We start from the raw sequence: 5,354 nt of genomic DNA, 5'->3' as shown, positions 1-5,354 counted from the left end.
GCGCGTCCATATTTTCGTGCGCGGTGATGGGGGAGGCGCTAAACTTCCTCTCTATTGCTCGGTGTCTGTGGTGACTGGCGCTACCTGCAGCCGCCTGACCGGGGACTTACCTGCGTGATCTCCTGTCTAACTGCAGCTCTGCCGCACTAGAGACCCCATTCCTCAATACGTTCTCCTGTGTGAGGGCTTGTATTTTGCCGAATGAGCTGCAGTCTCTGCTCTTCTATCAAAAACTTGCATCCTCTAATTATTTCATGACCAGCGAGTTCTACCAAGTATACTCAGTAGTGGATCATAATACAGGCGTCCTGGGCGGTAGCCTGGGGCCCAATTCTTGTACAGGGCCCATGGCCACCCAAACAGCCCCCAGAATGTTATACAGAGACAGTAATCAGACAACTCTCCTTTTCTCGGCTGTTCTGACGCGCCCTTAGGCTACATTCACACTAACATATGGGGGACGTATATACGGCCGACGTATATACGGCCGATATACGTCCCCCATACACTTCTATGGGCGCAACGTGGCGGTGTGGCGGGGAGACGACTCTGTCCCCCCATCGTACGTCCCCCCATCGTACAGATGTCTAACTGTGGACACAGACAGACTTGAATCCGGGGAGAGACACCGTAGTAGCAGGACGATCGTCCTGCCAACCTGGGGACAGGCCAAAAGATCTGGGGCATGGGCCTCGGATCTTTTTGCCTCTGCTAGAGCGGGACCCCCACTGATCACGAGAACGGGCTTCCATTCCTACCTATAGCAATTTTCATTTTTCACTCCCCACTTTCAGAAATCCATAATTTTTTTTTTCCATGTAAAGAGCTGTGTGACGGCTTGTTTTCTGTGTAACAATTTGCACATTACAGTGAGGGTATTCAAAATTCCATGCTGCCTACTGGGAAGCGGAAAAAAAAATCCAAATGCAGTCCAAAATGTTTCCTGTGGGCTTGGATTTTCACTGTGCCCCAAATGACGTCTATTTTATTCTTTGGGATGGTACGATCACGGGGATACAAAAATCAAATTTGTATAGGTTTTATAATGTTTTCATACATTTACAAAAATTTAAAACCTGTACAAAAAAAAAAAAATCTTCTTTTTGTCATTTAGTGCTAATAGCTTTTCCATACTTTGGTGTGCGGAGCTGTGGGAGGTGTCATTTTTTGAAACTTTTGATGATATTCAATACTACCATTTTGAGGATTGTACAACTTTTTTATCACTTTTTATAGAATTTTTTAAATATTTTTCATAATGGCAAAAAAAGTGCCATTTATGACTTTGGGCTCTATTTTCCGTTATGGGGTTAAATGCCGTGGGAATAACCGTTATTCTATTTTAAAAGATTAGACATTTTGGGATGCACTGATAAGTTTATGATTTTTACTGTTTATTTTTATTCATTTCAGTTTTAGGGAAAGGGGCGTGAATTACATTTTTAGGTTTTTTTAATTACTTTTTACTTGTTTTTTTAAGTTTTAAGTTTTTTTTTTTACAACTTTTCAGACTCCCAAGGCTACTTTAACTTTAGGTTGTCTGATTGATCCTACCATATACTGCCATACTACAGTTTGCCAATATATGGGGATTTTGCCTCATCTTTTATTACAATGTGCAAATCACACATTGTAATAAAAAGTGTGAAACGACAGCCATGGAGAGGGCTCAGCCTGTGAGCCCCCTCCAAACACCCACAGCTAACGCGTGATGTAACTATTCGTCGTCAAGGGGTTAAAGTCAAACCAGTTCCTTGTCCCATCCTGGAAAATGTGTTTGCATACTGTGAAAGTGGCTGATCACTGCGTTCAGCAATTTCCAGTGACCTAATAGTATTGATCGGAGCTGCAAGAGGCCTGCCCCACTACCCATTAGTGAGATTGGGAACCCTGTTTTTGTGATTGGTAGAGGTCTACACTGATCAGATTGTTAGCCTCTTTCTACAACATTGGGAATAAACTTGGTACAACCCCTTTAACAGGTTTATGACCTACTACTCTACAGCTGGCGGCCATGGGCTTTATAAAAAATATGCAAATGAGCCTGGGGCACTCCGGATAACGTCACCGTTTCCTCTTGAGCTTAGATAGCTGCTAACATCACTCGGCTGCCTGAAAGTCTTGTGTGTGCGAGAGAAGACTCCACGTGCAGTTGGCCGGTTTCCAGAAAAAAATTGCCATTCCTTTGTAAAGGTAACAAGCATGTCAGCGAGGACAGTCTACCGTTGGAATGTCCTTTAATTATCTGACAACCCCTATTTAACTGGAAGCTTAACTTTTAAGTTTGTACAGAATTTTCCAAAATTGTAGTGTTGTTTCAAAGTGACTGAAACACTGTGGGCAGCAGGATGTCCAGATGAAGGCCAAAGGGGTGACCCTATCAGCCATAGAAAGAGTTGTTGGTCATTCCAAGTCTGTGATGTCGGGTTTCCCGCATATTTCCGTTTTGCATTCCGCGCTGGCTCCACCCCCAGTCTGCAGCGAGTTAACCCTGCTCCACGCGCGGGGCAGCGGGCATCCAGGACGCGTGTGCTTTAGGGAAATTAAAGCTGTCTGTCTGAATCAGCCTGGATTCCTGCTCCTATGGGATTCTGGGGGCGGATCTCAGGCTGCATACATTGGATCTGGACCTTTCACCTGTGCCAGTGTTTGTCCTTTCCAGGTCTCCTGTAGCATTGTTTGCTTCACCCTGGTATTGTATCCACCAGTTAGGTTACGCTCCCTTGTCTAGTGGTTTGACCTTGACGTACCCTCTGGTGTGACCCGGCGGTTTTGCTTACCTTTCTATGTTCAGTGTCTGTACATCTTTAGTTCTCTTTCCTTGTGTCTGCTTTGGTTTCTTATGCTGTTTCATCCTTGTTTGTCCTGTTTTTTCCCTCTGTCTGAATACTGTCCTAACACCCACATTGCAGCTTTTCTGTCCGTATCACCTCACTGCGGCTGACAGACCTATTTGGTTTCCTCTCACCTCCCAGGGCTTTGCAGGGTTAGATAGGATGTTCCTGCGGCAGAGGCTCCCTACCTTCAAGGGGGTTTCTGCCTTGGTAGGGTCTAGTTGGTAGCTCAGCGCAGGGTTAGTTCGCCCTCTTGCTCTGTTCTGTCAGCCTGCACTCAGACTGTGTGGTAGTTTGGTGTACAGTATTCCAGACGTAAGTTTTCCTAACAACAGGATAATGCAGAGTATTTTCATGAGTAATCGTTTGAACGCTGCAGTTGGAATTGCTCACCAGTTCAGCACCGAACAGGGTAAAGATCTGTCTTGTCATATAGTGCCTCAATGTTTGAGAGCATTTGGAATGAAAGCCCACTCAGCAGTGACCAAATCTCTCAGCAGATAGAATCAAAAAGCTCACCTTTACTGAGGAGCTTGTTGTGTGGTGAACACAGGGGAAGGGGTCCACAGTTCATTTTAGATTATTGTGATTTGATGGTAAACATTGTGCGTTGACAAACTGGGAAACCTAAAGTGTGTAAAGAAATCAGTGAATGGTGGTGGAGGAAGTGTCATAGTTTGGGGAATGTTTTCTGTGGCAGGAGTTGGACCTCTAATGCTGCTAAATGGCAGAGTGAATGCAAGTGTGTGTCAGAACCTTCTTCAACAACTTGTGGTCTTACTTTTATTCATCACTCAATCAGTCAGCAATTGCCATGCAGGACAATTACCCCTGTCACACAATAAAACAATGGAATGGCTGGACCATTGTCCTGATCTTAACCCAATAGAAAACTTGTATTCTATTCTAAGTTATGGCCAAGAAACCCACAACAGTCACAGAACTGTTGAAGAAGAGTGGAGCAGAATCCCAGCAGAGCCATGTGAGACTAAGCATGTCCTGTGGCTGCAGATGTGCTTAACCCCATAGCGCAATAAGACGTACCCTTACGTCTTACTGCGCATGGGGGAGTATGAAGAGGGCTCACAGGCTGAGCCCTCTTCATACTCACCGGGCGTTTGCTTCATAATGAAGCAAACGCCCGTCGCTAACACCCGCGATCGGTGCTTGCACCGATCGCGGGTGTTAACCCTTTGATTGCCGCCGGCAAAGCTGCCGGCGGCATTAAAGAGCCGGCGGCGCGTGGGCGCCGCCATCTTGGCTCCGATCGTCACTCCCCGTGACGTCACCGGGGAGCGGCGATCCGTTGCCATGACAGCCTGGGATCACACAAAGATCCCAGGCTGTCATGATCGGGGCTATCTATTATAATGTGCGATCTGCACATTATAATAGATGGTATGCAAAATCCCCATATACTGCCATACTGTAGTATGGCAGTATATGGTAGGATCAATCAGACAACCTAGGGTTAAAGTACCCTAGGGAGTCTGTAAAATAGTAAAAAAAATAAATAAAAAAAAGTAAAAAAAAAAAAATTATATTAAAAAAACATAAAAATTCAAATCACCCCCCTTTCCCTAGAACTGATATAAATATAAATAAACAGTAAAAATCATAAACACATTAGGTATCGCCGTGTCCGAAAATGCCCGATCTATCAAAATATAATAACCGTTTTTCACTGCGTTAAACCCCGTAGCGGAAAATAGCGCCCGAAGTCGCAAATGGCATTTTTTTGCCATTTTGAAAAATAGAAAAAATTCTATAAAAAGTGATCAAAATGTCGAACAGTCCTAAAAATGGAAGCATTGAAAACGTCATCAGAAGTCGCAAAAAATGACACCACCCACAGCTCCATACACCAAAGTATGAAAAAGTTATTAGCGCAAGAACACTGCAAAATGAAGAATTTTTTTTCTGTACAGGAGGTTTTAATTTTTGTAAATGTATGAAAACATTATAAAACCTATACAAATTTGGTATCCCCGTGATCGTATTGACCCAATGAATGAAATAGACATGTCATTTGGGGTGCACAGTGAAAGCTGTAAAAACCAAGCCCACAAGAAATGGCGCAAATGTGTTTTTTCATCATTTTCACTGCATTTAGAATTTTTTTCCCGCTTCCCAGTGCACGGCATGGAATATTTAATACCATCACTACGAAGTGCAATTTGTTACGCAGAAAATAAGCCATCACACAGTTCTGTACATGGAAAAATAAAAAAGTTATAGATTTTTGAAGGTGGGGAGTGAAAAATAAAAACGCAAAAACGAAAAAGGGCCTGGTCCTTAAGGGGTTAAATCATTCAAAGCAAAGGTCTGTGCACCTACTAATTGGTGAGTGGTGTAACCTTCAGAAAATGTAATTACAGGCGGTCCCGTACTTAAGGACAACCCTTAGTTAAAGATGGACCTCTCTGCCCACTGTGACCTCTGGTTAGGGTCTCCGGATGATTTTTTTAGTCCCAGACTGCAATGATCAGCTTTAAAAAAAAAAAAAAAAAAAAAAAAAAA

Source organism: Engystomops pustulosus, chromosome 9, assembly GCF_040894005.1.
Source record: "Engystomops pustulosus chromosome 9, aEngPut4.maternal, whole genome shotgun sequence".
NCBI lineage: Eukaryota > Metazoa > Chordata > Amphibia > Anura > Leptodactylidae > Engystomops > Engystomops pustulosus.
Note: the sequence above shows the minus strand (reverse complement) of the source record.